At 32.7% G+C, this 16,632-nt stretch overlaps 1 protein-coding gene across 3 annotated transcripts in view; it reads right to left on the bottom strand.

Annotated features, from left to right (window-relative positions):
* Window positions 1-16,632, bottom strand: part of LOC117109504 — a gene marked incomplete at its 5' end in the record, with an annotated part of 49,034 nt that overhangs the window by 12,846 nt on the left and 19,556 nt on the right. For all 3 annotated transcript variants that reach the window (XM_033251872.1, XM_033251875.1, XM_033251874.1), the window contains 2 exon segments: window positions 11,531-11,636; window positions 12,542-12,673.

The raw sequence follows: 16,632 nt of genomic DNA, 5'->3' as shown, positions 1-16,632 counted from the left end.
AGAGTGATAGGTAATTTACTATTGATGACGCGTTTAATGAAATTTTCAGTCCATATACCCTATCAGCGAAATCCCACGCAGCACGCTTGTCTCTCATCTGACGGGCAGGTTACTAAATTTGCAATATCATGCCAAATGGCCATTTTGTAATCCATATGTATATATATTTCACCCCCAGCTATTTCGGTCCTTCTTTTAGATACAAGGATAAAAAAAACCTTCATAATATTTATAATGATGGGAATTTACTCTTTGTTGGCAACCTAATTTACATTAAAATATTAACAACTAAATATAGCATATTGGTCATTTCTATTACTATTTATAGTTTACTACATTTATATATTTATTATTATTATATTAATTTGTTTTATAATTCTTAATTCTTAAGGTAATATACAAGTTGTTTCAGCATAATTTTGCTTTGTATAATTTTACAGGCCTACTAAATTTTAGGCCTACTAAATATTTATTCTTAACATCTAAAAAAATGGTATAGTATATTTATTTATTTATTTTCTTTGTGAACTTACGCCTTTAGATCGGCGGCACTCAAGGGTGGTGCGTTCAACTTAAATACAATATAATGAATGACTTAATTACAGAATAATAAATACAAATAAAACATAATTGACACAAACGTAAAAATAATTAAAATGAAACTGAGAAATAGGGAAGTGAACTTAAAATTAAAACAATAAAACAGTACAAAAATATAAGTATACTGGGTTACATTACTAGTCTGTATGGTATTTGTTCTTTTGATCGCGTCTATTCACGAGTTCATACTCTGTGGGGCAATGTCTATTTAGTTCTGAAAACTCGACAACACTGTACGATCCTCATGTATAGGGGTAAAGGGACTGGTAGGAACAGGGCCGCGACGTAAATGCTCCTTTCTTGACCCTTGTATGGTAATAAAAATGTAAAATGTTCAAAGAATAAATAGGTATATGAATAAATTTTGGAAAATGAATCTCCAATACTGGAACACTGGGGCAGTAATTACTCATTCGGTATATACTCACGTAATGGGCCATGAGAGAAATTTGCAGGTTTTAATGTCAAAATGTCAAGCCTCAATCAATCATATAAATACTAACAATAAGCTGTTGATACTTTGGTCTTACAGTGAGATACAAAAAAAGGCCTTCAATGGGAATTATATAAAAAAAATTGCAGAAATGGCATTTAAAGTTGTTCATCTTACTCAGAATCGTTGAAACATTTCTAAATATTATTTAGAGAGATAAATTTGAATTAAATTCTTTTCTACTGAGATGCTATCATTAGTATCAATCACAGAATAATAAAATAAATGGTGAAAAAAACAAGAAGTCTAAATTAGACTATTTTAACTACCCTTTGTCAAAATGACATTTAAAGAATTTCTATTTTCAAAACAGAATAAAAGGCAAATGTTTTAAAATGTTATCTTTCTTACGTCAGACGAAGAGAATATAGTAAAGGTCAGAAGAATTAAGAGGGCTGCTAAACACAACAATACGTATGGTTTAAATGGCTTAACCTACGTCACTATCGAAAATTAGGCAACATCCTTATTGACATCTTCATTATAATGGTTTATTTAATTACCATCATATAATATATATCAATAAACAGAAATACTGTATATTAAAGATAAAATAGTAGAAAAAGTGATCAAATAGCTATAGATTGATGTAAAGATTGTACACTATCAGGCATGTGAATTTCCCATTTTCTAAATGAATATATATATATCAATTTTATATTTAATATCCTAAACTATATGTTAATTTTTTTTTTAGAATTTAACCTTTTTTTCTTTTTAAAATTTTAAGATGTTGATTGAGTTTTTAAACTTTTTTTATTTTTCCTGTTTGTCTACTTCTGTTAATTGTGATTGTTAAACTTCAATTTATTTACAAATCAATTTGTTTACAAATTGCAATAAAGAATACTTTGAATTTTTAAAAAGTAATCACTGAGAAAGTTGGGCTAAGCTAGAGCACATCCATGAGTAATGCAAAAATATGTTTCCAGTTTTGGCTGCCCTGTTTTTGATATCAAAGATTAAAATAAAGAATATCTTCTTCACCACTTTAAATATCTTCATTTTATTATCATACATAATGATTTTAAAATATAATTTTACCCTTTTATATTTCAAATAACTGAGATAAAAAATATACTTTTTAAAGATATATATAGGTATACGGTACTCATTGATATCTTATGCATTATTAGACAATCATTTTATGAAGACCTCAATCAACTGAAGAGCACTGGTAATTAATCTTCCAAAAGTGTGACACATTTCAGATACATAATTCTTAAGGCTTAAAAAATCATCTGAATTTATAACAAATTGGTAACTGAAAATTGAACAAAAGCCAAACATTGGTTTGTGATATATTCTTTAGCTTAAATCTTATTCTTAAAAATTAATGAAAGAAATTCCAACTCAAATCCCAAAAGTTATAGTGACATCAAAAAAGGTTAATTCTTTAGACAAGTTGTTAAGTGAGGTTACTGGACATGAATCTATGAGATAATCCCAAAAGATTATACTTAAATATCATCTTAATCCAATTGATTCAATAACTAGATTTACATTTGTGGATGCCTTGTACTTCGATTATCCATGTGCACTTGGATTTACTTATCATTACCTTTCGTCTTTAACAGCCCAAAACTCTAAGTCATAATTTATTTTAAATTATTGGTATATAAGGCAAGTTCTGATACGAAGCATTTCTTAATTTAATCCTTAAGGGTACAATTTTAAAACTCTGTAGCATCTTATTTAAGAGTTACTTATTGCATTCATTCTAGGCCTACCAATAGTATTTTGATCCTTTAACAGCCCAAAACTCTGAAGGCATCAAGTATTTAAAAATTGTTAGTATATAATGTAAGTCACTAATATGAAGCATTTATTATTAATCTTGAGGAACCAGTTTTTAAAACTCTGTATCAACTTATTTAAGACTAAGAGATATTCACTATATTCATGCTAGGCCTACCAATAGTATTTTGATCCTTTATCATACTAAAATGAGACTAGTGGGCTCAACCAATACATCATGGTAGAACTTGAAGAGTTCATGCTAAGGTTTTCTATCAAGCTGAAAAGCCAGCAGGGTACTTCAACTATGAAGATTTTATATGAGGATGCGTTCTTTTTAACCTGGTTTACTTAATTTCCAAAAACTAGAACTGTGCGCAGGCCGAACCGTTTACTGTATAAGACCTCGGTCAGAGTTTCAGGAATAAAGTCCCTGGTGGGGTCAAGGGGGAGGGATTTGATGACCCGAAACTGTGCTTTTAGACCATAATATTACGGACTGTAATCACAATAATTGTTTGGATCAGTAAAATAATAAGAATGTCATTTTATTTGGTGCACGCATCCATCTCTAACAGAGCTGCTCACAGTGCCATTTTCCAGTCCGAAGTATAGCCCTTTTTTCTGCATTTCCTTTATCTATTTTTTTTATATTTATAGTTCTACAAACTTGTCATATAGACGAAGAAAAGGGGGGGAGAGAGGTGATTTTTAACTGCTTAACCCCGAAAATATTGTCAATTTAGGGGTTTCAAAGGCTTATTTTATAGATTTTATAGTCTACTAATATGTAGTGCAGAAAATACATATAATTTTTTTTTCCCCCGACGTATTGTGCTTTGGGGAAGCCCCCCACCCTGCAGGTGCCGCTCCTGTTTAACACATTGACTGCCAGATTTTTTAAAGGTTCCTTCCTGTGTGCCAAAACAAGTTTACATGTAAAAACATACTTTTTTGAAATTTTTATCTAGTCATATATATCATCAAAATGTCTAATAAATTGGCGGGAAAATATTTATAATAAGCCGAGTAAACTTGTCGATGGCGGTGTGATAGAACTTTTTATTGACTTTGCCAAGTGCTAGTTATCTCACCCGCTTTTTACATGGGTTGGTATATGTTCTAAGGGTGCCCACACTTGTGGCGCTCGAGTGTCTCCACCGGCAACATAACACAACAATCATACATACGGTTGATTTGTACTTTATCGTCTAGGTGTATCTTCCTCAAACTACCAGCCGATGAGTTCGTGGTTCTACAAAGTTATAAATGCTAGAATGTTACCCCGATTTTGATGAGTATACAGTACTCCACCCTGGTGCCCTCAGCAACACCCTGTGGGTGAGTATACTCATCGCTGGCAGCCAACCTGTTAAGCATAATTTTTTTGGGAAAAGTATACTCATCGCTGGCAGCCAACCTGTTAAGCATAACTTTTTTGGGAAAGACTGGGGGGGGGGGGAGGTGGTGCAAGAATTTGTGGGTGTGCGCCCCACTTGCACACCTAGATACGCCATTGCTGCTGTGTCCTCTCCTATATTTTAAATTTTAAATCTTCCCAAAATCATTGACTACCCATCATTCCATTATTATAGACATATCATGTTAAACGATTTAGACTTTATGACTTCGAAGAAATAGCCGTGCTGTGATTACATATTCTTTTTCAATTATTTTTTTTATAATATTTATCCATTAAAATTTCAGTTGACTTTGATGAGCAACCCGATACAACTTGGTCTCAAAGATGACCGAGATAAGGTAAGAATTCTGATGAGTATATGCAACATGTTAGCATGCTTCTATAGAAGTGTTGCAATGCACTAAAAAACGTTCCATTCTGTTCATCTCGAATTGATTAAGATTCTTATCTATGAAATTAACAAGTATATTCTGGAAACAATTACCATGCCGTCCGGCTGAGAGAAAAAAACTGATCATTTTGGTTATCGTCAGTGTTCACATTGAGTACTTACAAATTCACAACACCTGCAGAATCATGCTAGAATAAATGTGGTGGAAAATGCAGGTGAGATTGTGGGAAAGGGGTAGATAAAAATCAAATGATGAGTTATGAGTGAATCATACAAAACCCACGCTGTCGGCTTCTTGCTAGGATGATGCAAGCTTAATATAAAATAAAAGGCTTTTGTAGAAGGATTATAAGAGATCTTATCTTGTTAATGGATTATGGAAATCTGAAGATTTTTAACCTAAATCTAAATGATGTAAGGATTTATTTAATTTTATTTATATATAACTGATAGACAAGTACAGGAAATTTACAGGTATATATACATAAGTGGTCAGTTGAAGGTGCAATTATTTTTTCTTAGAAAACAGAAACTTGTAATCACAAAGAAAAATTTGAAAAGACAATCAAGTATTAAGCAAAAATTAAAATTTGTTACAATCGCAAATTTAATTCAAATAAATAGTATATTTTAGCAATTAATAATAGCACTTTTCAAAATACAAGAAAATATCAAAACGATTTAAACACTTAGAGTCTCCCGTTGGTCGTTGGATCCACAAATCAGCAAACATGCCCAACACTCCTAGGGGGCAGTATGCCTAGTTCTTGCATGTAGTACATCGCACAGACCAAATACATTGAACACAGAACAATCGCATCCTACCAGGTAACCGTTTATACACCTAGGTGGAGAGACATAAAAAGTGCCAAAAGACACAAGCAAGTTGAACAGTGGCGGATCGAACCCCAAACTCAAGAACCGAATCACAACTGCTGAACAAAACGCCAAAATACAAATTGTAGCTGGCACTATATTGTGCCATTTGTAAATAAATAAAAAGTAATAATTTTCTATGATCACAACTTTACAATGTAATCAATTGATTTATTAATTATTGGTTATTTGATTTTCTCCTATTACATCTATTTGTTTTGCATACATTTGGTTGAATGTTCCTGTAGCTGCTCCAGGCAATGCTTCTTGGATTAAACACATTCCTTATGTTAATATGAAGAGAAAAGCACAATATCGGTTGTTGAATGTGAAGTGTACTACCAACTGAGATTCGAGGACAACTTCCGAGGAAATATTCACTTGTTCAAATTTTAAAAATTGAAAGAAAAATTTAAATAGAGTACTGAATTTGATTGATTTACAGTAGTTACATCTTTGAACACACTTCATTTTTTCACTACTTTTTAACGTCTTAAAAATAAAAAAATCATTGATTATGCATTCCCACGGTCTTTGAAAAAACCGAACATCATACAAACATCTCAATCAGCTGATGCACAAACAAATAAAATAGCAAATCAAATTTACAAATGATAAACAGAATGAAATTTGACAGAGAGGTTATAAAAAGCAAACAGCAGCTCTAGCTTTTCACATTCATTCATTCATGCTCGTGCTCAGTCCATTCACTCGACTGGATTGCTGCATTTGTACTGTAATGTAGGTCATTGACCTTTCAGTAGATCCTAGAAATAACAATATAAACACTATGGAGTAAGCCAACATCCTGACTCGTAACCGATGAGTCACATGGACGCAGAACAAGAAAATCAGAAAAGTCTTGTAATTCCATGATTAACACGTTTGCCGTTTCCTGTTGCATCATTCCCGAGGAAATCCCTAGCATATGGAGTTTGTGAGATCCCTAGAACATGGAGCTTTCTAAGAACCCCACAGCCCATGCAACTGTAGCCCCCAGAGTTTATGAAAGCCCTAACACAGAGCCTATGAATCCTTGCGGAATTTATTGACATAGAACCCACAGTCACACATTATTCACTGTAAGACTTACAGATATTGGTCAGTAGATGATCTCACTACAAGGATAAATAATATCTTATAAAAATTAATGAACATTTTTGTTTTAGTCTTCTTTTAGAAAGTGTTTTGTTTTTTTTTGTCGTCACAAAATCAGGATATGTGGCATTGCTACAGTTTTGCGCCTCTGCATGCAAAAAGGATGTTTGAAACAAAACCACAAACTGAAATTGGATTGCTGACGAAAAAAAAGGATTTGAGTCTATGTTGTCGTATCATACAAATCATATGATACAAATTTGACACAGGCATTAAGGTAACATACTGTTGTGCTCAGAATGCATGAGCTTGTAAGGGCCCCAACAGGGACCAGTCAGCTCTCTGCCCCAACCTGCCCCTTTCCAGCCAATGAAAGGAGGCAGCCTTCTAAAACCCACACCACTCCTCACAATAAGGTAATTGAGAATAAATAACTAATAGTGACAAATAATAATACCTAATGATAAATTGTACACCAAAATAATAAATAAGAAATAAATAACTAAATAAAATAATTGCCCTTTAAAAACATCATAATTGCTACCATGCAAATGTTTGTTTAAATAGTTCTCCACAAAGATTTACTCCTTGGTCAACATTTTTTGAATGATTCAAATTTTCAATTTTTTTTTAAGGCTAACCGCTGGACCACTGGAAGACAGACCTGTCAAGATATGTAACGAGACCAAATTTAAAGTTTCCAACAAATTCACATTAATATTTTTGTAATCTTGGTAATTTTTTTGATCAGCAAACATACAGTATCTGATAGTAAATGAGGGTCCCACAGCCAATCACTAGAATTTAGAGCTTTGAATGTTTCCATTTCATCAGGCATAATATATTAAAGGCTCTAAGTTAATTATGTTGTCATCTCGTGAGAATTCTCCTCTAAATACCTGTACTATTGATATTTAAAGTAGCACAGACAGTAGAAGGGTGACCCGAGGGTGAACCACACCAACAATAGCTGATTACTTTCAATCAATTTTAAATGAATTACAATTCAAACACGGCATTGTTTTTATTAGCTGGAGGCCACTGGAAATACTGAAATGCTACAATTGTAAAGACGGAACATAATTGCTGTTGCTATGGCAGTTAAAAAGTAACACGTACATTTGAGGAGGCTTGGTCAGATCACACGCCAGGAATGTCAGACGAAGTTATTCCAAGAAAGCGTCAAGTATGTTTGTTTTGTTACTGTTAATCACTTGGGAATTCCACCACGTAGATATAATAATGTTTCAGGAATTTTGACTGTAGCGATTGGGATAATGTTTAACGTATGTTTTGTTTCTCTTTAGTTATGTGACACATCACTTAGGGTACTTATGTGGATACTTTAAGAAAGGTCTGTAAGTTAACGGTCAGAGGAACACATTGTAAATCAAATAATATTATACATCATAGTTGCTAACTAGCACTGTGAACACAAATCTACATAAATGATAGAAACAGTGTTTAAATAAAAGAAAAAGGCTTTACAATGGTATTGTGCATAGCCCTCGACAAAAAACTTTGTTCCTGTATTTGAGCACTGCTTCTATCTATTTGTATTTGATCCACAGTTTCCAGTGGAATGCCTATTTGACAGATAATAATGTTTGAGTACACAGGTCTACATTACATTTGGGCTTTATGATCAAAATTGTGACAGATTACTAATGAGATACTACAACTACAGAGGGCGCTATAACAGAAAACTCCTCATTGGACAAAAGTTAATATGATTTAGGGTTGAGTGGCAATTAATTATTGAACCCTAAAATAAACAAAAGCATTGCCTCCAATTGTAAGGGGGAGGGGGTTAATACTTGCTATCAATCAATCAATAATTCAATTAATCAATCCATCACAGAGGTTATCCAAGTAATCCAGCATGGGTACAGTATACCTAACCTTGTGGCCTCCAAGCTGGATTAGGGCTAGAAAGTTCATCGTCTCGCCTATCAGACAGTCAAAATGGGGTGTTTCATTATCGTTAAACCTTGCCAGAACATTCTATTAAAAGTAAGGGAAAACATTAACTTATTGGGTGAGTGAAAGGTTACAAAATTAGTAAATTTATGTAATTTTAGCTCAAAAATTAATTTTAATATAAAAACTATAACATGCAGCTTGCTAAATTGAGTTCAGAGTATAAAAATTATCGCATACTTTCATTACACAATTGTCTTCAGTTCATTAAAAGTAAAATGGAATGGCTTACTAGTCATGTAAACAAATGCATCAGCTTCGTTTGTCTAACACTTTTTTTAATCAATTTAAAAATCAACACTATTTTTACCAAAAATTAATTTTACAGGACATTGTCCCTTCCGCAATGTCTAGCATGATTTTGACTGACCACGAGAGACCAAGGTGTAATAGAAGTTATTTCCGGGCATGAGATGACCCACATTTAGCTTCCTTTGTTCAAGGCAAACAGAAAAAAAACTGTCACTCTTTTTAATTTTTAATCAAAATACCATCGGGACCAAAAATAGTGTCTCCTTAATATGGGTGTCCCCTGAATAGGGGGTTGGCTGTAGTGTTAAAAGATATACTTTGGTTCATTCCATGGCGAAAACAGTGTCCCCTGAATAGGGGGTTCGCTGTAGTGTTAAAAGATATACTTCAGTTCATTCCATGGCTAAAACAGGGGTTTCCCTTAAAAAAAGTGTCCCAAAAGAGGGTTCCTACTGTATACATATGTTTATTTATTTGTCTTTATTTGTTTTATTATTTATTATTTATTTATCATTTATTTATTACTTATTTATTATTTATTTATTATTGTTATTATTTATTTTATTATTTATTATTTCTTTATTTGTTTTATTATTTATTTATCATTTATTTATTTATTACTTATTTATTATTTATTTATTATTGTTATTATTTATTTTATTATTTATTATTTCTTATTTGTCTTTATTTATTTTATGTTTATTTATTTGTTTTTTATGTTTATTTATTTTATTTGTTTATTTATATATAGGCCTATGTTTGTTTATTTGGATATATGTTTATTTATTTTTTTTATATATTTGTTTATTTATTTGATACATTTATTTGTCACATACAAATTTGACACTGCAGATAGAGCTTTACTGAAATTCAAATAAATGACATTTTTCTCATTCACATGATGAAACTACATTTCCGTCTCTAGCGGTGCTCCTTGATTGGAAGTAGTTATTTGCATTGTAGCTGTGTGAATAACTTTACCACGTGGGTTTCTTCTTATCATGTCCAAAGAAACCTTTGTCATTTATAGATGTGATGGTAAAGGCAGGCCCTAGACAGGACCCACTCTGGTCTACGCATGATGACAAGGTGAAACAAGCATACCTTGCACTGTATATCTTGTGGTGGTGGTAGAATTGGCGTTACCCAGGGCCACGACGAGGACGCTTCTAACATGACCCCATACCACATTGGTATGACAGATACTTTCCCTATACATCAAAATATGTTATTGTTTTCCTCAATGATGGAATAAAATATTTCAAAACATGAACTTCAGAGAGCAAAGTAAAATTTAAAAAAAAAAAAAAATATCACTGCATCGAAATTTAAAAAACCTTGCTACAAGCAGCAACATATTTTTTCTACAGACTTTCATGGCCTAATCATTAATCTTCATAAATTACCGACAGCTATCATGAGTTCTGTAATTTGTTATTATACAATAATGTTTCCATTCTGTAAATGCTTTTGATTTTAAAGTTAATTGGCAAGCTGATTATTATTTTAAACTCTCTAAATGTCACACATTTCAGCCACGGACAGCCATGCTTTATAGTAATAACAACAACAATGCTAATAATTAGCATTCCAAGAACTGAAATATATGGCAACCATTTCCAAAAAAAAAAATAATCAGGTTGGTATTTAGTATTCAGGAATTGGTATTCTTTTATTGTCATTTGTAAACTTAACATTACATTCAAATTGTTTTTATTTATTTTTTATTTCAACACTAATTTGTGAGGATGGTTTCATCCAGCCTGAGCTGATCATTAGAGACTCTCAATACATAAAACAAGAAACAAAGGAAATGAAATAGATATACTAAATAATTGAAAAATAATTTAAAGAATTATCAACAACAAAAAAATGAAAAAGGAATACAAGTTAAAAATAACAATTCATGAATAAACAGAGAAATATAATATATGTATATAAATTTATAATGAAGTTAAATTTACTACAAATTCGTCAAAAGGAAACAGAATAATAATAATGACAAAATAAATGAAAAGTAAAACAAAACACAGTTTAAAGAATTAAAAGAAAACAGAAAAAAAAAAGAAAGAAGAAAAACAGTTTTTGGCCAAATAGCACTGCAAGGGTCGGTTCTGAATAGAATTTAAAGTAGTAAATAAAAATATGATTTACAGTAATATAATATTAGATAGTTGAGAATTTCTCAAAGTGTTAACTGAGTTACTTCAATTGTCATCACAAGAATATCTTTTCAGAACCATCTACATGGTGTAATGCTAGAATTTAATATATTATTAATTCATGCACCTTCAAACAATATTTACATATATGACGTAATTTAATATAAGAAATGAAAACTATTCCCTGCCGGACACCATCCCGGTATTTCCGAGTCCACAATTTGGGACCAGAATTGTACAACTATGGTTATGTTCCAAGGTAAAAACTATCCCCGCCAGATACCATTATGGTGTACTGGTTTCAGGGCTGGAAGGAGATGGAACTGAAGGAAATTTTTGACTTGAGATCCTGATCAGAAGAATAATGACGATTTTATCTTTATATTTCCCAGAGGAATTAACTGGAAAAGATTATTAAATTGACAAATGCATGCATAAATGGAATGGCTCTCGATTATAGTACAGTATTCATAATTGATTGACAGTAAAGAGGTAGGCTCACAACAGGATTGACTTACAGGTTACCCTATCCAGATCAACCAGTTGCTTCATCTCATCAGCTATAATTACAGGGATTGAAAGGCCTTCAACACACCTGCATGTAGAAATATCTTACCCTTCAACCTATCGCATCAAAAAAAAAAAAGGCTATAAACTGACAAGAGACATTAAATCACTGGTCTGTATTATTTTTAAACAACTATCATAAACATAAAACACAACATTAATGTTTGTTCTTGTTTTATAAATAAATAAAAATCAGAATAATTATATAGCAAAAAATCATTGTTATTGCACTTTGGGACTATTTTTAGATACTTAAAATATTAAATTGGTACTGGTAAATAGTTACCTCATTTCTAATATGTTCTATTATAAAAGTTTCTTCAACTTAAACCAATATAATCACTGTTTTGTTTGTTTCATACTATTTTTTATCAAAAATCCTATTGAAAAATTGGCTTTTCATGAAAAAGTTATCAAGCGAATAAACGACAGGTTTCAATTTAGGGTACATCTCATGAACGCCTAAATTCCCTAATGAGAGTGGATAGTAGGATAAAAGGCAAAAGGCGTTAAACTGACTTCCCTCCCCTTCCCTTTAATTATTCTTTAAATGCGTGGTCAGCCTGTCAGTTTTAATCTTGTATATCAGTCCATATTGTTTTCAAATATATTTTCCTATATATTTTTGTCTACTTTATACAATTTTTTTTTTGGTTTTTTGAATTTTCTCGTTTTATTGCATGAAATTATAAAATTGTATGATTTTCAAGTTCTTTGAATCCTCATAAAAACTATTTATACAATTTTTGGCCTGTTTTAAAAAAAAATAATCTTCGAATTATAGGAATAAGTGTAGGTTAGACCTTCATGCCATATTTGGAAGCTTTGCAGCTTTTCAGGGTCTAAGCTTGTATCACAGGGTAACATCACTTTAAGTTATTTACAAGCGAAATAAGTATGCTGAAATATGACTCAATAAAAGGGACCAGTTCAGTTGAATCATTTAAGTCTCATTCACAAACCTTTCTGTTTTATTCTTAGTCACTTCTTGACCAGCCGTTCTTGTCCATTTAACCGCAGTGTCATTGGTGGATTCAGCATTTTAGCCAGGATGGTGTGAGTGGCAAGAACCTGAAGTCCAGAGGGCGTGAGACCTATGGTCAACAGAGAAAGGTTTTTGGGTGTTCTCGTGGGTTTTTCATGTTCTTTTATTTGAATATTTTATGGGGGATATTTTTTAATATGTTACCAAAAGAAGTATATTTAGAAAATGGAATTGTTTAGATTTAGGCTTTCAAAAATACTTTAACACAGGAGGTTCTTTACCCCACTTTGCTACTGGTCTTCTAACTGGAAAAACTGTGTGGCAGTCTATAGATTTAATACAAGTGTTTAGAAATTACTTTATTTATGAACTAGCAAAAAGATCTGTTCATTAATTACTACAGTAGTACTACAGTTCGTAAATAACGTAATTTATTGAACAGATCTTGTAATTTGCTAGATTAGAACCACGGATCCTGAGATTCACAAAATGCACCATAACCTCCAAACCACAGCAGAAGGTTTATACTTAATTAATTTCAACATTGATTTCAACTCCTTGGCAAATGAGAGCAAATTTTGACATTGTGAACATGATAGAGCCTACAGCTGGTCTATTTTGCAATGTAATGGTGTGTATACCACATAAGTAGACATAATTAAACATAATCAGACGAGGTAATAACTAAAGCTAAAAGCTTGAAGTAGCAATTTGTTTGTCGTAAGCCTGTGTAGCGCTTTTACTTGTCGTAAGCCCTGTGAGTTTCAGTGAAATGCATCATGTATTAAGTTATTTCAACGTTACTTTGGGCGATTTACTTCTCAGAAATTTCGCTAGTTTTGTACATGCCCCTATAGTCAAGGCATATAAAAATTTGTCCTCATAGTAAAATACAGTACTTCGGAAGTCGCCAGTAAGTATGACCTTGTTTATGACCTCAATTTTTTCCCACAATACATTCGGGATAACTAAATGAGTGCCAAAAAAAGTAATTTCCTGTGATGTGTAACACTTGTGGGTGCCAAGTTTTCCTCTTTGCATACAATTTCAAATTAATCATTACAAGACAAAAATGTGATGCCTTACTAGTTACGGAAAATTTGCTTTAAAGAATTTCAAGGTAAATAAAAACATCGGCCCTCTATGAGCATCGTATGGTCACTCGTTCATAGTAACATGCGTATATTATTATCGTACATCTGTTGTAAATTTACTTCGGGCGGAAGGCCGTCTTTGAACATGCTTAATTAGCATGTACAAAAATGGAATTTGGAGAAAAAACACTTCAAAAATAAGCCACTCGCCGTATTTGATAATTTGCGGATTTGTACTAGAAGCTTCTTGTAACTTATTTTTATGATTAAGATTATATTATTTGTGTTGAGCTTATATAATTGTATAATCAAATTAAATATATAAATCACAGTACCAATAGTTTTGAAAGTTATTACTTATTCAATTTAAAATTATGAGAAAGTATTTTCCTTGCCAAGACCCTTCCAATTAAAGACCACTTTTCTGTGGTCCCAAATAAGCAAATGTCTTTCATTTTTATTATTCTAATTTGAGAGCAAAGCTGCTAAAGACCATGAAAACCCTGGTCCCAAAATTGGTCTTTAATTGGAGGGAGACCTGTATTCTTCTCATTGGCCTTTCTGCGGGCTCAGCAGACACTTAGCTTTCATCTAAAAATTTATTTGTGAGAGTAAATCCGGGGAGGTGCATGATGAGATATTGCGTCATAAGCAGAAATTTGTCTCACTCGGGCCAGATTTTACCTTTTTATCATACTGTATTGGCCTCCTGATTGTCTACTAACGTGTATGTGTATTATAAGGCAGTAAAACACATATTCCTGCTGGGAGCCTATTTTTTATCGGTAATAGCCGGTAGTTAAATAAGAAATTTTGCAGTGTCTCAATGAATTCTAATGACATCATTTGGTCCTGTTTCAACAGCATTTTGTGGATTTTCTAGACTCTACCAATACCTTTCAATAAATAAACACACCTAATCAAACATATAATGAACTACAGATGTACTAGAAGAAAAAAGGAAAAAACATTGCCAAATTTTTGATTGGAAAATTAATGACAACCTCTATTCATCAGAAGGTGCAACTTAACTCATTTGTGGTGGAAGATTGTATTACTGTAATCATGGAGGAATTAGTTTAATTTAATAAACTAATTTCTCCATGCTGTAATTTATTCATTATTTAGGCAAAAGTGGCAAGTACTATACTGCTAATAGAGAACTTGAACAAAGTAGCACACCCTTCACAAGACAAATATGCACACAAGATGCTACATGAACCATGCCACGTTATGAGGCTTGTGGAGCTGTTATTGGTCATGCAAAACTATCCCGTCAGACAGGAATTGAACCCAGGACCCTGGGATTGAAACCGGCAAGAATCTTAACCACCATTTCATGCCTATTATCTGTTATCCTTCACCTCAAAATGCTAGTTAACCTGACTTCATGTTTCTCATTAATTTTGATCATGTTAACCCTGGATAACCAAGAAATATAAAAGTTAAAATAAGATCCATTGCTATAAAATGCTAGTTATCTCTACCCCAGTATTTACCATGCATGGTGACTAATATTTATGATGTCAGTCCATTTTCTTTGCGTTGGTAATGTGTTTATGAATAAATGGAAGATTTTCCGCAATAAAATAGACATACCCATTAAAAAAAAACATGAATTAAAAATTTCTGACCCTTGGTACTTAAAGGATTTTTGTATGAGCAAAACAACTACAGGTCCAACGACTGTTATGAATATTAAAAAATGATAGGCAATGGTGCATCTATGAGTAAGTGTGGGGGTAAAGCTCCACAAAAAAAATTTACCAGATGGCTTTTCCCTTCCCCATCTCAACTAGACTGACTAAGAATTTATACTCAAGTAGTTGATCCCCTAATATTATTTCTTTCTCCCAGTGAACATCCTACAATTTTTCATCGCACCCATGGGCTGGGAAAGTGCGCAACCACATAAATGGTGGCTAGGGGTATTGAGCATTTCCCTAGAGGCTTATACACATCATCTTATTTTTTCATGCCACTGTTAGGTGCTACTACTGCTACAAGTGTAGTAGTACATAATAGCAAGGTTTGGTATTACATGCATTTTTTAAGCACAAAGACTACTTCTCTAAGCCTATGCTACAGTACCCCTAAACCCCTTAAAAAAGGCCCACCCAGAAATGTTGATAGTCCTAGATGCCAATTCATTTTACAAAAAAATTGAAGCACGCTATTTACTGTAGCAGAAGGCAATACTGTAACTAAAAAGTAAAAAAAAAAGAAAAAATGAAAGTTTCTTTTTACGACTATGCTCTTAAGTTGCTCTGTGTGTTTACAATTCCCTTAAGAACACACTCTTTTAATTGCTCTGTGTAGACCTACAGTATATACCCTGTACAAGTCTACAAGATGTTTTGAGCTGCTCTGTATAGTAGTAGCAGGAACACTACAATATTAAATAAAAAATCTCGTTTTTAGCAACACATGTAGCCTTTTACAGGATGTGATGTGAAGTGATAGTCGGATTATTAGTCGTGTTTCCTCCGATGGTAAATTGTCCGTAAAAAAAAAAATTTTATTATGTAATAATAACAGATATGTTATCGAGGTGAACACTGTATTCTGATTGGTGTGATACACATACCATCCAATTCTTATTCATTTTCTTTGTTAAGGCTAGTTTCCATAAAATTGCTACATACTATCTCCGACTGATTGGTTGGTAAAATCGGGAAGCCTTCCAGATTGAGTTAAGATAACTCCGCAGATAAATGATTGCAGTGAACACACTGCCGGGGTGTCAGCTGGTTTCAGACCAAGGGAAATAAATCCAACAATGCAGAACTAAATCCCTATTCCAATGGAAACTTACTGGTCATTGCAAGTATTTTAATTCACTTAGTGGAACTAATTTGCTGCCATGGGGGGGAGGGGGAGATTACTGTACAGTACATCTCCCACACACCCAGCCTATGCCCATGCACTGTAGCAAAAGTGTAGTAATTATAAAGAAACAAGGCTTTACTGCATG

The sequence above is a fragment of the Anneissia japonica genome, unplaced genomic scaffold, assembly GCF_011630105.1.
Source record: "Anneissia japonica isolate Jap-2015-1 unplaced genomic scaffold, ASM1163010v1 scaffold3867_len840240_cov202, whole genome shotgun sequence".
Lineage (NCBI taxonomy): Eukaryota > Metazoa > Echinodermata > Crinoidea > Comatulida > Comatulidae > Anneissia > Anneissia japonica.
The sequence above is the reverse complement of the archived record's forward strand: the minus strand, read 5'-3'. Positions and strand labels throughout refer to the sequence as shown.